The 16,968-nt window shown below is 38.1% G+C and overlaps 1 long non-coding RNA gene across 1 annotated transcript in view; it reads right to left on the reverse strand.

The window, feature by feature from the left end:
- The window catches only part of LOC143693534 (uncharacterized), a 243,419-nt gene that overhangs the window by 13,727 nt on the left and 212,724 nt on the right, over positions 1–16,968 (reverse strand). The window lies entirely within an intron of this gene.

Consider the following 16,968-nt stretch of genomic DNA (forward strand, 5'->3'; position numbering starts at 1 on the left):
TCCCAAGGTTAGAGACAGATGCACTTTGTTCATCAACTAAAGCAGGTGCCAATAATGACTAATTTATGATTAGACACCCAGATGCTCAGAGCTCTAAACTAAGGTGAGATTAATCTAATTTACAGTCTCCACCCTTAAAGGGCTACCTTTAAATTACTTCCCTAGGCCTGCAGGTCTCTGAGGTAGTGACAGAGTCCAGTCACTTAGGAAAAATTTCACTCATTCACCCCAAGACTTTCTCTATTCCAAACTTCTAATTCTGGTGATGGCCATATCGGATGACAAACCCTCCTGTTGCATCAGTTCATCTCGGGTGTCAGGTCTGCTTTCAGCACTGACTGGGACAGAGTCCTCTCAGAACAAAAGTCTGTGATTGTGTAGCCACAGGTGGGAAGAAAGCCCAGGAAGAAGCAGCAAAGAAGGATTCCTCTCACCTGTGCTTCAGCACGCACCATCAGCACATATACTTATGTGTGTGCTTCCCTAATGCTTGGTCTACAAAGCCATCTGAAAAAGGGAAGGCCATTGTGGGACACTATTTTGACTTTTCTGTGAGTCAGCAGCTACTGGAGAACTTTATACCGACTGCAGAGATTTCTTCTTAGTGAAAAAAAAAACTGTGGTAGTTGAGAATGCATCAATTTACACTTTGTCGGTCTGTGCTTGTACTCCCCCTCAGGCCATTACTGCTGAGGAGACAGGAAACTGGGTGAGGTGGGCTGACCCAGCACAGTCAGCCTGGTGTACTTACCATTAATAGCAGCAGATTTGTATGGCAATTGCTGGAAGCAGGGAAATTACAAGGCTCAAGATTCCCTGGATTTCTGCAGGCTTGAAGGGAGTGAATGCTGATGCACACAGAGCTGCCACCCACTGTTCCCCCTCCCCATCCCCCTGCCCAAGCTCCTTGCTCCAGCATTAGCCTCCAACCTCACCCAGTCTCAGCTTCCATCTGCTGCAGTCAATTGCTGCTTGCACCACAAGTTTTCCATCCGAGCTCCAGCACCAGAATGGTAATGCCAGTAATGAGTTCCCAGGCCCAAAATCAGTCTTCATTCTACCATTTTTATTGTCTCAGTTGTAGCTCCGGCACCCAGAGGCCACGGCTGTTACCTTACTGCTTTTACCAGACTGCTCCCACACCAGCAGGAGAGCAGCATTTACACAAAAAAACCCTAAACAAAAGCAGTCCTGAACTCTTTCCTGGTGTATAGTAAGTCCTGCTGCAGATGTTTCTTATGTGTGAGATTGTCAAGATGTGTGGGTGACTGGAGCACAGACAATGTCCATGGAGTCCTGTAGTCCAAGATTTCTCCGGTGGGAGCCTATGAACTTACTGTGCACAGTGGGATTTGTACACCACCCTCTTACTTTTCTTATGTCTCCAGTCAGAAGAACTAATTGTTAAAACATTTGTTCAAACAAAGTCTACCATCAGAATTTAGACTTTTTAAAAATTTATTTAATATATTTAAGGAAAAGATTACTACCCAAACCTCAAAGCTATGGTTACACTAGGATTCCATTACAGGGATATTTTTAAAATATTTAAGGCACAGAAATTGCCACAGACCTAAAATTACTTCTTTTTCCCCAACCCTGCCTTCAGTACTCGTAGTTCAAGTTTATGTGAATTTGATTAAAAAACCTTTAGCACTACTTTTTTTTTTTTCCATGGTAAAAACTATTTCTTTTTTATCAAGTTCTGAAAAATAGGTACCTACTTTGATTAGAAGTTTTCAAAATTTTTGGTCTTGAGGAAACCCTTCATATTAGAAATTTCAGCCCACATACTTCAATCTTTGCAAATCATTAAACAACCCAAACCAGGCTCAGAAAATTATACAATTCAGGCTCTCCTAATAAGCAATGTTACCAGCCACTACCATAATTTTATGAGATAGGATTTGAAGCTGAGGTTTTCCCTAAAACAACTGTGATGAATAATTATGCCTGAGAAGAGGAAACGGAAATCACAATGGTTTCCTTGCTGGAACTGATCCATTCACAATAATTTATGCTTTACCCTTGATTTCATCCAGTGATATCAGCCCTCCATTAGTCCTATCCACCACAGCTTGAAAAACCCTGTTTCAAGTGAATCCCATTCAAACCCAAATGGCGAGGCCAGGTGCTCTCCTTAAGAGCAGTAGCTTTAGAATTCCCAACTTCTCCTTTCAGAAAGCCCTACATAAAACAGACCAATTATTGTTGTTGTTATTATTATTCAAAAACCGGTTCTGAGAAATACTTTAAATAACAGAGGAAAGCAAAAATGCTAATCCTCTTACATAACACAAATCCCAGATGGTCTTGTGTGGAGGGGAGGAAGATGCCATAATAGCAGTCACCATTATCAACTGAGCTTGGTTACAGATGTTAAAATGATGCAAGTGCTTGTGCTCACTCACAGAACTTCAATTAGGTTTTTCTTGTCATATTTCTCACAGAAATAATCACAAATAAATAAAAATTCACGAACAAAAAACCACTAATCCTCACTGCAAGTGTACAACTCATTCTGAATAATACCTCAAGTAAAGCTGTTATAGTCTCCCCATTTACAGTTCTCCTTGGCTAGAGAAAGCTGCCAGAGTAGCACTAGCATCTCAACTCCTAATCTAGAAAATATTCAAATAATAGCACCGATTGCTAGTGATACCTATACCAGTCCCATCGCCTAATGCAGCACAGACTGCTTTTACATCAATGTAAAAACAGCTTTCTTTCTCTGGCCCTAAATTGTTTCAAGTTTATAGCTGATCTCTGTGACATAACGAGTGCACAGCTGCCCGTTTCTCCAGGCATTTTGTCACAGGGATAACCTTATAGGTAAGGATCACAGGGCTGCAGTAGAAGGTTGAGGAGGTACTTATCTGCCAGGAGGCAACTTTTGCATTAATAAAACATCCTGAGATCCTGCACAGAAATGCTCACTTAACAAATCTACTGTGCAGGAGCAGAAACATTTCTATGAAATAGTTTCATTCTCCAGTTTCACTGGTCTGTGTTCAGTGTGTGTGAGGAACCAGTTTTGCTCAGACCTTGTCAGCTCTCACAGTAACCACCACAAACCAAGCACCAAACAAAAGCAAGCAGAATATGTTGTATATGATGCTACAAACAAATTCAGGGATAATCTGAGGTCAACACAAGAAGCCTCCCTATCTACCTCACTTGGACCCTCTCCCATTCTCATAATTGTGAAACCACTGTTTCCTCTCCTTTTCCCAGCGATTCATGAGAATGACAGAAATTTAACCTGTTGCACTTCCTCAGGCACAGGTGCTGCTGTAAAACAGCACATGTTGCAGGCATCAGTCTGTCCCAGAGCGCCGGAGGGGCTATTGCTCCACAAGGCGGTGAGGGTCAGCAGCTGCCCCAAAAAAACTAGGACCTGTTTCACAGCTATTCTGCCTCTTGGAAATATCTATTCAATGTGTTACTCCATACCCACTTCATCTCTGCCAATGTAGAGTGAAATGTGGAGGTGCTAAACTGTCTGTACTCGGGACAAAAAACCCGAATCATCAGTGGAGGCTGAACCCTCTTACTCCTTGCTCTTTCCTACAGCAACCATGAATATCAAGGGATACCAACTTTCCAGTTATGATATTGGTCTGCATTCATCCACACGCAGAGAATGATTTATTAAAATATGTGTCTAAGAATCATATCTGTACCAGTGAAGAAAACATCTGAGAAAGCAGTCTCACTAGTTCATTATTTTGGGTTGGAGAAATGAGCTGCTCTTTAATGGAAATCACAGTTTCCCACCTTCCCATTCCTTTGTCTGCCCATTGCAATAATCATGAATCAAAAGCTCCCAAGCACCAATGCAGAAGGATAACTTAGGGACAGAGCAACAAACTTATTCAATTAAGGTATGCAGACTACAGCCTTTTGCAGCTCTTCTCTTGTCTCCTACTCTACGTCTCTTCTGGTTTCTGCAAATAAACTCAGTGCAGTACACCTGGTTGGGAAGGGATTCCTTCAAGGCCTCAGCAGGGTGATGGCAACAGGCTCCTTCATCTGACCCTACTGAGGTGCTATTCAGCCACGAGGGCAACTTAAAGAAGAAAGATCATAATCATAAAAGAAACAGTGAGGTCACCCTCATTTTTATGAAAAGCCCAGAAAAGGCTTATATTCAGCTTTACTTCATATTCCCTTGCAGAGCAATAATTTATTCAAACTACAGTTTAAATGTCTCCTCAAAGAGTAAAATTATAAAAACGATCATGAAAGAAATGCCCATTTATACAGAAATTATAGAGAAGTCTCTTGTCTTTATCAAGTCTCAAGTGTATTTGCACTTAAAAGCTTCCCCCCACCCCCCTTTGCCAACTAGAAACAATAGTGCAGGTGCATTGCCCTTCAGTGAACAATGTATTTATCCTGGGAGGCAGGAAGTTGGTTTCACACCTGTTTCTTCTTTTTATTTGTTCTTGGCCTGGCTAATTTGCCGAATGTCATGATTGGTACAGCTGAGGCTGTCAGAAAGAATTACCACTTTGTAACATGACGGCCTAATTCTGGCAGTTCAGATTTTACAATGATTTGCCTTTTGTTCTTTCTTTCAGTAGTGGTCTGTTTTCTGTACTGCACACAAACTGAATCTGATCAGTAGCAACAGAAAATGTAAAAATAAAGTAGGCTGCTTTATTAGATGACTGTCCCTTTTGGATATTATTATATTATATTATATTATATTATATTATATTATATTATATTACATTATATTATACATTCTAAAGACATTGACGGTTAAATCTCTGATATCATAAAAATGTGTCATGCCATGGGCTGAAATAAATATGATTTTTCAGGAATTAATGACTTGGGCTTGGAAATTTTTTTGTTAGAATTCAAGGACTACTGAAAATTGAGAGGTACTCTGTTGTCTCATAAATATTAAAGAACTAGCAAGATGTGGCAGAAATTTTGTACCCACATATTCATTTAGGTTTTGACTTTATGATCAGTGGTTTTTTTTTTTAATCTAAATCTAAGTGAGCATTTTCAGGAACAGAATTATCCTGTTGATGACAACTGTAGCTGAGAGCTAGGAAGTTTTTTCCATGTGTAAGTCAGTTCAACATAAGAAAGAACAATTTATGTAGTTAATGCATAAATTTATGCAATTAGTTTTGCTTTGATTTAAACATTTTTAGAGGGATACCACTCTCTTAACATCCTATCCCAACAAGAACACCACTTCCCAGGCTTCTCTGTTTAACTCTGTACTGTGGACCTTTGAGAACTTCCTCTGTGTCCCAACATGCACATGTTTCACAGAGCATGAGCCCCCTGCAGGCACAGCACCCACCACCCCACAACTCTTCCAGAATTCATCACCCTGGACTCATCGAGAACACCTGCACAAATGTACCCCCTGCACCAATAAAAGTGATTAGCTAAGTCCTGCTAGGATGGGGATGAAGAGAGAGGGAGCAAGACTGGGTCATGGCAGGACCACCAAGATGCAGCCTTTTCTCATAGGTCCCAATGCTGTGACCAGAATGAATGTGAGAGATTTCTCAGCACCTGTATAGTACAGAAGCATTTTTTAAACACTGAATTTTTACATTTTTACAAAGGTCAAGCTGTCTTTTTTAAACTTAAATGGGACATATGTCATGAGCACTCACACATGAAACTACATCTTCCCATAGACAGATACACATAGAGAGAGGGCTGCTGATTTCAGGCTGAAAAGGCCACCTAGATAGCCCTTTGTGAGGAAAGACCTAGAGAAGCAGCAGACAGATCTAGAGAAGCAGCAGACTATTTTCTGGACCTTTCCTTCAGAGGATCATTAGCTACACTAATGCATCTATATCTGACATTTAAAGAGATAGGGCTTTACAATTCAAAGTTAGCAAATCTTTTATTGCTTTCATTATCAAGGAGCTTCTGCAAGGCTGTTCTCCATCTGCTTGATCCTTGACAAGATTTATGAAAGGCATCATTGCCATGTTCCATAATTATACCATATCCAGCCACTCCAAGACTATCAAAATAACAGACTTCCCCCGCTGTCTTCATTCAATATATTGTTATTTATAATAATCATACAGTGATACTCCCTCATTGTAGGCCAGTTGTATACATCGTCTTCACTAGTCACGCTCATATTGCCAATCTATTTCAAATATCTGGCACTGCCCTTCTTTTGTGACTAACAAGGATCAACATAACTTATTATGTGCAGGAGAATACTAATATCTGCATCTCAAGCCAACTGAACAACTCAAACCAAGAATTTTTGATTGATGCATATTCCCTTTTGACCATGACCATTTCACTCCTAGACAGCATGCACCAATATTTTCAGGTTCTGCCAGACATTTTTCATGGTGCATTTGGTTGTCTTAGGACCTTGTCAGTGAGAATAGCTCATTGCTTGTGTGGAAAACATCATCCAGATGCTTGCTACACCATTGACATGAGGAAAATGGAGCCATTATAAGCTATACAGCCTCCAAAAATACCACACAAGCCAGATGATTCTTGCCCAGTCCAGGGGTAGGTTTGTGTATGGTCTGTACTAACAGCTTTCTAGACTGCCAAGGGTGTGTATATACATATATGTATATATAATATATTCTGCATGTATTCCTCACCTATCCTTCAACAGAATGGCTTATGAGCAAGTAGTAGATTCTGGATTACCCTTTTTTCTGTTCAGTCCATATCCTTCTTCTTACTTTAGAAAGGTTTTATATAGGCTTTCCCTCCATCATTTTTTCCTCCCTGCAAACAATAGCTTCTTTTCCCTCATTCATATAAATTGACATAATTTCTGGGTTGCCCTATCACCTGACACTTAAGGCACCTAACATGAATTTGTACTTATTGTCACCTTGTTTCTTCACAAACAGCAGCAAAGAAATAGAACTCAGAGGTCCTGTTTCCTTTCCTTGCCCTCTCTTTCCTCCACTTTCATAGAACCTAGTACATCATACATCAACCAAAGAAACATGTACCAACACTCACAAATTGAGAATGCTAGAGAAGTCAGAGAGAATACTTTCTAACATCCTGTTACATTTTTCTATCCCTGGGGAAACATTCTCCACTCACTGAGCTAGAGCTCTTCTCCTGGAAGAAGGCAGTGAAAAACAGGATCAGAGGATGGTGAAAAGTTTTCCTCAACAAAGAAATAGTGAGTGGTCCCCTGGCAGTTATGCCTAGAGAAGAGTAAACTGTTTTTTTTCTACCTGACTCAATCAAGAGAGCTGCCCAGTGCCAACAAATGCAAAACTCTTTTGTTATCATCCAAATAAAAAATAAGTTTAAGTTGTCGAGTAATTACGCTGTTTGCTGTTTGAACAGGTGAAATATATTGGCCCCACAGAAAGAGACTGCTGGGCACAGGAAGATCTTTGGTCAGCAGCTTGCACTGGAGATTGCCCAGCTGTACCACTCTTCTCAAAGGACAAGCCCAGACCAGTCTCTCCTACTGAAGGGAGTTCATGGGAGGAGAACTCCAGTCACAGACTTTAGGTAACCTCCTTTACCAGGGTCTTGCTAGCCACAGTCATAATTTATTTGGCCATTTAGAACAGATTAATTTCACACAGAAGCCCCTTAAGGGCTTTGAGACAGAGTACTCAAAAATAGACATCTGACAAACAGGCTAGTAATAACACATCTCCATAAAAGAAGAGGAAGCAAGTGAATCTCCAAATAATTGTTTGCCTTTCCATGCACTTGAAGAAATGCCTTGTCCATAGCCTGAAGAGAGAAAAAGGAAGAGAAAAAGACACAATTAAAAATTCCCAAACAACGTAGGATACCAGTTTGTCCCAGGTTAAAAAAAAATAAAAATCCCTAATTCTAACCTTTCTTAGAAAGATAACCCAAACTGAAGAAAACGCTATGACTTTTCAGTCCCATGTACAGGAATAACTTTCATAAACTTTTCTACCTGTCTGCTCCAGTGGCAGCCCAGCTGCATGTGGGTACCTATAAACGGCATCGAGGGCACTTCTGCTCTATCTTCAGCAGGTGCAGTCTACTTTGCTTTGGACATAGCACAAAACTCCTGGTGAACTGGCTCTCTTGATGGCCACCAGTGAAGGGATGCCTGCCACCATGGCAGGGGACTTGTGGCACAAGTGCAGTCATGAATATCTGGCAAAGTCTCACTCAGAGAGTCGTTCCCATCAAGGTGGTTTTACCGCTGGTGTACCTCTCTCCATACCTAATGGGACTCCTAAAACAAAATTGACAAAAATTCATGGAATTTTTTGTCTCTTTTCTCAGCTTTGTCTTTCATGATTCGGATTATGTTATCCCAGGACTTCCCAATGACAGACAAGCCTTGACAATATAAAAATTTCTATCTGCTGTCTGACCCATTGCTGGAGCACAGAAACAGGATGCTCCTGCACTGCCAGAACTGAAGATATTGGCTGTGGAAGAGCTTACTTTCTCTCAGAAATAAGATTTTGGAAAATTACAATGATAAAGAATTGTGGATGATGATAAAAATGGAGAACCTCATAGAATTTCAGTACAAAACTTAGTCTGTGAAAAAAATTGAACAAACTGAACCTGAAACTCCACTAATACTTTCATTATGTTCATATTATATGGAAAAATTGAAGATGAGTGAATGGAAAAGACTATTCCAGAGATGCATATGTGATTGAGAACTAAAGTCATAAGAAAGATGGTGTTCTATGTTCTATATTTCAAATTCTTGTTCACAAAGAACTGTCATCTGAACAATTCAGCAGAAGGCTGGATAGCAAAAAAGCTGCTCAACAGAAAATGGAGTCCTGACCTGTTGAGGTCACTTTGGCACATGGCTTCTTGCAAAGAAATCTACAGAAATAAAAATATTTAAAATAATTTTATCTCACAATTCTATATTAAAGAATAAACTGAGATAGTTGAAGCAGATTATTTTTAAAAAAAACAAGGTTGAGAATCTAATTGACTGAATACAAGAAGGGAGGATTCAAATTCTTCTGGAAGAGTCATTAATACTAATCTGAACTGGTGAAATTAAATCCTGTCATTCAGTCCCAAGAAAACAATTAACTGATTGAAAATTATTAAAAAAGTATTAAAGTCCAGGGATTAGCTTAAGATAATTCTTGTATTCCATATGTATTAGTGTCATAAAAAACACAATGGGTAAACACTTGTTTATTTAATGGAAAACGGTATTTAAAATCAGCAGAGATACGGTGAATTTAGGGCCAGAGAGGACTGTTTTGATCCTGCAGTTTAACTTCTATAAAGCAGGACAAAAAATATAATATTTATGTTGTGAGAGAACTGCTCTTTGACTGTACATATTTTATTTAGAGACCTATACAGTATTTGAATGTCAAAATTGTTCTTCATGTCAATAATTATTTTTAATTATCTTAACTTTTTTCTTAAAGAAATAATAAATTAAGTTCTGCAAGGATCTGGTGACTTTGAACTATTAAATAGTAAAAGATACTACATCTTCTAGGGAACTGGATTAAAACCAAAATGGTTTGGATAAAAAGTTCATGTTTTTAAGTTTTTCATGCTACGTTTGAGTTTTTCAGGCTACAAGTTCAGTGCTCAGTTCAGTTAGCTCAGTGCTAACAAGAACTCAGTAGGGCTTATCCATTTGCTTTTATCCTATAGGGCAGGCTGTAGCACCATGCAGGTTCATACTCTAAATTTGAAATTTGCTTTCCACAGTTTTCTCTCCTGAAATTATTAAGAGGTTCTGTCACTTGCCATAAAGCAGTACAAAGAAATCCTTCTCTTATCTTGTGACTGTGTTATTGACAATAATTGCAGAGCATTACCATTTCAATTTCACAGTATCAGTTCATTTTGCTACCTCTGATTCTGGAAACCACTGAGCCATACTAAACAAGGATGAGAGGGCTTATCCTCTGGTTTACTTTCATTTATGTTTTTGATTCGATGAGTCCTAAGATGAGACTGATCACCCCTTTTTGACAAGGAGAGGTGTCTGTTCTCAAAGCCCTGTTTGGACACCTTTTCCCCAAAATATTTCCTTGCATTGTCTTCTGAAGTACCTTAAAAATTCTGGTGGGAATCTATAGGCAAGATACTCTTTAGAAATAATGAAGATTATTTCTAAAGGGGAGGATTTAGATCGTATTCTGATTCATTTGGTGAAAGAGGAGTTTTTATTCAGTTCATTCTCTCTCTCCAGGAGAATTGAGATGGGACTACCTTTACTCCAGTCGTGCACAGTTTCTATCTCAGGTAGATCAGAGCCTAACTGCTGCAGACTGCTTCTACACCCCTTTGATATCCATGCATCACGTTTCTCTTCTTACTAAAGATTTTCAGGTTTGATATGATTCTGGCCAAATGAAAGGCTCAGCTCTGTGGTAGATCTGTATATATCAAGGCCAGGTTGACATGTTTTAAAGGGGAGAGGTGTAAACAGTGATATTCATACACAGAAGAATGGAGGATCAGATAAACAGCACATGTTCAATCAATTGCTCACAAGGCTGTCATACAAAGCTGGAGATGACACATTATTTGTTTTGAATTCTCAGAGTCAGGAGCTCTCTTTCTGACTAAACCCTACCTAAGCTTCCTGCTCCTCACTTTTACTCCTTTTGTGAAATCTAGTCATAATACCTAAGAGAACAGAAGTTTTAAGGCTCAGAATACAGTCTTTTTTTTTTCTAATGAAATGTATAAAACCAGAATATGTTTTCTCACTTGTTGTCTGTCAATGATTGTTATTTAAATTCATTCAGCTTACATGTAAAGAAATATTACTTCCAACTATTATGTCTACACACCCCAGCTGGACTTGGAAGATCATTGCCATTTGTACCCTATCAACATTTATGAGTTATTCAGGGCTCCAATTCAGGGGTCCAATTGCCCCTTGGATACAATCAAGTTGTTTTTGATTTAGAGATGAGATTTTCCACTGCTTTCTATAGATTTCTGCAGATATAATTGAATGAAACTTAGCAAACAGTTCAGTTAAGCTATTGTACTAGAATCCATCTCCATCTTTCTTAGGCATATAGTCTTGCCAACGCTAAGATAATGGTACACTGTTTGAAATGTATGTCTCATCCTATGAATGAATTCAGAAGACAAAAGCAGTTAAACAGAAGATGATAAAAATATGTTGTTCCACCCCACCTGAAAAGTTCCACAATTTTCACTAACTCAAAATACAAGTGAACAAAATTGCTACTGTGTTATAACTGATATAAAATATTATTTTGTGAAGTTAAAAAGAAACCTGGCTGCTTCTTCACATTAGGGTGTTTTTTGCATGCTAATGGATTTCCTTACATTCACCATTATTCTAATTTTGTAAAAAACAGACATCTTTTATAATTTTTAATTAAAAAAAAAAGATATAAGGGAGCACCACAATGGTCCAAAAAGCACTTTTACAGAATTCATTATCAGCATATGAAGCCAGAGAGGTAACTCAATCTATCATGCTGAGATAACCATCTAAATAATCCAGTGAGTACTGAAAGAGGTAAACAAATCTTGATAGCAGACAGGTGGTACAAAACCATAGCAACAGAAGGTCCGGACAATGTGATACAAATGCAAACAGAACTCTCCATATGTATTTTTTGTCCTCTGCTTAATGCAAAGTTGTACTTTAGTTCCACAGAATTTCAGATTGAAAATAATTTGTTCACACTTGCCATTCACCTCTTCATTCTTTGCACCTGTCTCCTTGTCTTCCGGTTTTGGTCAAAATCTGTTGGTGAAGTGCTCTTCAGTCTCCAGCCATGACCAAACCTCAGACTGCATATATATTTCCCTAGAGAAAGTCCTATTCTTGCTTTTTCTCCCATCAGACCTGCCTGTGTACTGCCAAGGTGGGTGGGAGGCTCCTAGATTTTTATTCACATGCTCCATATAATCAACATAGAGTGAGAAGCGCCAGCAAAGACTTTGTCCTCCTCAGTCCATCTAGTGAATTGATGATCTGGCAGCTCTCAAAGTTAGGTACTTTACATCAATTCTATCAGGATTTTAGGCAGTTATGTCTAAAGGACTGTTCCATTAGAATTTTAAATTTTATATGCAAACTGTCTGTCTTAGGCTGCATTTGCATTAGCATATTGGTACAGAGAAGTTGTGCATTCTTGAAATAACTCTCTCAGTCCCTCCTTATTGCACATAGGCTGAATTCACAGAAAGGTTTTAGTGCTTAGAAACCAAATCCCTTCTAGGGCTGTGCTACAGTGCACACCAAATGGGCTGCTGCCCTTCAAGGGGATATGGCATTCTCAATCAACAACCAGTTCTTTAGTGAGCTCAGAAACGTATTCATTGTAGGGGTGTTCAGTCCAGAACACCATATTAAATCTAAACTGAAGAAAGAGGCCAAACTATGTACAAAACAAATATAAAGATCTCATATCGATTGCTTTAATCTATGTATTCCAAATTAAATTATTTTATGTGGATATAGTCATACCTATAAGCCAATCAAACATAAACTCAGACTTTCCTGCCCCCAGGTACCATTTCGCTACTTCTGCTTTTCTTCCATTGTTTCAACTTGGCTTGCATCTCCCTTGACATTACTTCTCCTGTAATAGCACTCTTCTATATTTTTCCCACACAGAATCTTTCTGTCTTAGTAATTCAATACATTAGCAATTACCCAGCATATCTTTAACTAGCAACAAAAGTGAGCATAGCTGTCTACAAGTGAGCAATTGTCAGGACCTTTCTTACAGTCAATAGAAATAAATAGGTGCTTTTAGAGTATGATTCATCTTAACCTAAAGTAGACACTGAATATGGGTCAGATGAATCATGTCTCTTTATTGACAATATAGAATGCCTAGTGTGACTAGATCAGATTTGGATCTGCACACTGCAGCCATCTATGATCTGCTGTTTTCCAGGCTGTCCTCTATCTTTCCAGGCTGTTTTCCAGGCTGTCCTCTATCTTTTCTGACTTGATTTTCATTTAATAGAATGACACAAAAGCCTGCTGATCTGGATGGCAGTAGATTAAACAAGGGCAATCAGGTGCATGCTTTTCTGGGGAGAAGTAGGGGGACTTGGACCCTGAGGAATGAGTTTTCAAACAGGTTTTCTGAAGTAGGAGAATCGATGGGTTAGTTTCCAAGTGATTTATATGCTAGATGGCATCTGTGTTAACTTCTGTCTGATTCAGACCAAAGGAGGAACAGCTCGTTCTTGCTTTGTATCAGACTCAGATGAAGCAACATGCAGCAGCCTTTATATCCCACCTAGATTCAGTCCTGACATCTTCCAAGATTAGCTGGCTCTTCAACTGTGTGAATAGATTGATAAATGAAATCAGTTAAAGTAATCAACAAACATTGCAGTAATCACTGAAAATCGGAGTAGTCACCTCTTGAGGAAAAGGAATTACTTCAGATTTACCCAAAGGTGATCCCAGGCACTATTTAGATGCAACTACTTGTCTGTCTATGAAATGAGGATTGGGTAGAGTATGGGGATTTGGTTTCACATGCAGATTGCATTTACAGGGCATGTTGAGTATTTAAGTATTTAATAACAAAACAATTAGTTATTTACACAGAGGACTATAAGACTCCTTTGGAAATATCCATCTCATTGCCATTAAAAGCAAATGAAGTGATTATGAACAGTGTAACCACACAATTAACTGATTAAATCCACAGTCTTCTCTATACCAGACCTGCTTTTCAATATGACTTTTATGATTAAAAAAATAGGCTTGTACATGGTGACGCATACCTAAGCCTTCTGAGCATAAGTGAAATTTTTAATTAAAAATGTATGTTTCAAGATAAACAGCTTTCTCAAATATAGGATAATGAAAGAATATGAATGCTGACAGAGGTGTAGAGCTCACAAAAATGGCTTTAGGGGGAGGGGGACTTAATAAGATGCCAGACAATGATTAAGTATTTGAATATTATAAAAATAATTTATTATAAAGATACTCCCTTTCTACAGATATGATTGTAATTTTGCTGCCAAACAAAAGAGAGTCAACAAATTATAAATTATAGAAAGTAGAAGAGAGAAAGCTGCTATGTAGCCCTTTCTTGGAGATTTAAAAATATTGTATTTTACTTGCCCAAAATTCTTCAGAATGAAATAAATTAGAAGACCTATAATCACACGATGAGTAACCTGGACTGTAGGGAATTTTGACTAAAGTGTGGGCCATGTAAGGAAATATGATGACTGGATTATGTAAGGGCCTCTCCTCCAGGCACCAATAATGGTTTTGGCCAAACAGTAGGGTACTTAGGTTCTCAAGTTCCCTAGTGTAGTTTCCATGTTATGCATTTTTTTGTTGTTGTTGTTCAAATATATTTTGTTGTGAATAACTGCAATTCATTTTCCTGAAAAAGGCATCTAAGGAGAAATATATTTTATGGTTTTTTGCATAAAGGCAAAGAGTTCAATTTTCAATATTTAAATACTCCCCTTCCCCAGTTTTTCAAATATTGTATTTCCCTACAAAATAGATGTTGACACATTGGTCATACAGAACACTGGCTGGATATTGAAGGAATCTCATTCGTGCAATTAAATATTTATTGTTTTCATATCTTATTGTATATTTTAGTAAAGTTGCCAATCTAAATAAAGACACAGAGTTTTAAAGGTACTAAAAACTTGCAAGACATGAAACTTGACAAGAAGAGGAATGAGAAACACATTATAAATAATCTGTAGAGAAAATAAATTTTCAAAGGTAAGATTTTTTCAATATGCAGAATGTAGAATATAGATATATAGAAAAGTATAACAGAAAATATTTTTTTCACACAGTATAACAAAAAGGAAGGTTTTGTGATAGATTTGCATAAGAGCTTCAAGACTAAATAGATACATTTCACAGAAAAGAATTATCAAATCTATGAATGAAAGATGCAAGATATGAGAAAAACCTACTTTCTGACATTGCAGGACGTGTTTGCTAGTATATTTTTCATGCATCAGTCACTCTGTTTTAAATTTTACAAGCAGTGGTACTAGAGATTGCCCAAAACTTAAAAGTTTAAAAAAATAAAAATGGCTAATAGCAGCTTGTTTGGGATATCTGTTAAAATAATAAAACAGTTCAGATTCCCTCTGTATGGAAAGCAGGCCTGAATTCCCCAACAAAGTGAAATACTTAAGTAGATTTTCAAAATGTGTGTCACGAGAATTGATATCGGTTGAGGAATGAGAGGTTTAGAAATATTCCACTGAAGAGCAGTTAGTCTTGTTTTCTGATAAGCTGTCAGAAAACAGCTTTATATTTTGAGCTTGGATGGGCCTAATAGTTTAGTCACCATGTCAAGCATCAGTAAAACTTCATTCTGTCAGCAGTAGACTTAGAGTGTGCCACTACATTTTAAAATGAAGAGTTGGCGTGAACTCTGTAAACCATAACCTCAGGCTCTTCCTGGAACTGTGATACACCCACGCCATGCAGCCTTCACTGAATATCGTGTTAACACTCCTCCCCCATGCACGGCTGTTGTACTGTATGTGAACAGCAACAGTCAAATATAAGACTAAGAGCCAGCTGCACCCTATTATTCCGTTCACTTTCAGATTTGCATACTTACCAAATATTCCCTCAGTGGGATATTTGTTATTTCTAGTATTTTACTTAGCACCAGTACAGAATTTCTCACTAAAATAGGTTTTTATCAGAAAGGACATTTATTTCTTGAAAAGGCATTGGATCACAGATAGATATTACTTCCAATGAATTTCCACTGAAGCACAAGGGAATTTGGCTTAGAATTTTAGAGACTGAAGTTTTAAGGCAGCTCCATCGGGTGTACTGATTTAAGTTCAGGAACGTCAAAACTTCCAAGGAACATTCATATGAAATTGAAAACCAGAATCTTAGAAGCCCTATGCTAAATTTTAAAAGAAAATTTCTGTTGCTTAAATATCTGAAATATCTGTGAAACTCTTACCTTTTTTTTTTTTTTTTTTTTTTTCCAAAAAGTGTAGTAGTCTTGGGACCTCATTCTCTGCTTCATCTTAAGGAAAGAAAATCCTTTGTTCACAAGACCTCTACTTCTAGACCCAGAAAAGATACATTTTCTGACTGTTAGGGCATAAAATGAAACAAAAAAATGTTTCTAAAATCCTTCATACTGTGGCCTGGGAGTGATGAAGTTTGCTAGATTACATAGTTCACAACACTACAGCAGTATGGTAAGTTACATTGTAATGTCAAGGCACTTCCTGTAGCAAAACAAATTTTTATTTCCTTCATATATCAGAACAAAAAGAATCTGCACATTCTTGGGATTTATCACTTTTAAGGCAGTGACATGTCTTTCAGCACTGAGACCAGTGGCAGCCAGAGTTACACTTTTACTTTTTTCCTTTCTTTTGGGGGACTGCTAAAGATACACATACAATGACAGACCTGGAGGTCTTCTAAGCCAACAGCCTGGACATGACACCAGCTCTTAGAGCTACCATTGCAGCTGCTAGAATTCACAATAGAACTAATCACTGCCAACTTATATCTGGTCAAACTTCATGGGACCTCATTTGACCATCAATACAGATATTGATTTTCTTAGAAAGACATTAGAAAAGAACTGGGGATAAGTAAAATTTTAAGGAAGGCAACAGCAAGCAAAAAGTGAATCTATGAAGAAGAAGTGAGACAAAAAGAGTAGGGGGAAGAGAAAACAGGTCCCACTGGAAAAATAAAATAGCACTGTTACAAGGTGAATCAGCTACCTGTAACTCCCTAATTGACAGGGCAGTCACATCTATGCCGAGAGATTATGCCTTACTTTTAAAAAATTGAGTTGGGCTTGATTAAATTAATTGCTCTAGGGGCTGAAATGAATGAAGGATGGAGGTGGCTTGAGAGAAGTAAAAATAAGGATTCAGTATACTACAGCATATGTATAGAGGAGGGAAAGGGCAAGAGGAGAGTCTGCAGCAGCATCTGTAAGGGGTCATACACTTCTCCAAGTACTGTTAATG

This window comes from Agelaius phoeniceus, chromosome 3 (assembly GCF_051311805.1).
Source record: "Agelaius phoeniceus isolate bAgePho1 chromosome 3, bAgePho1.hap1, whole genome shotgun sequence".
Classification (NCBI taxonomy): Eukaryota; Metazoa; Chordata; class Aves; order Passeriformes; family Icteridae; genus Agelaius; species Agelaius phoeniceus.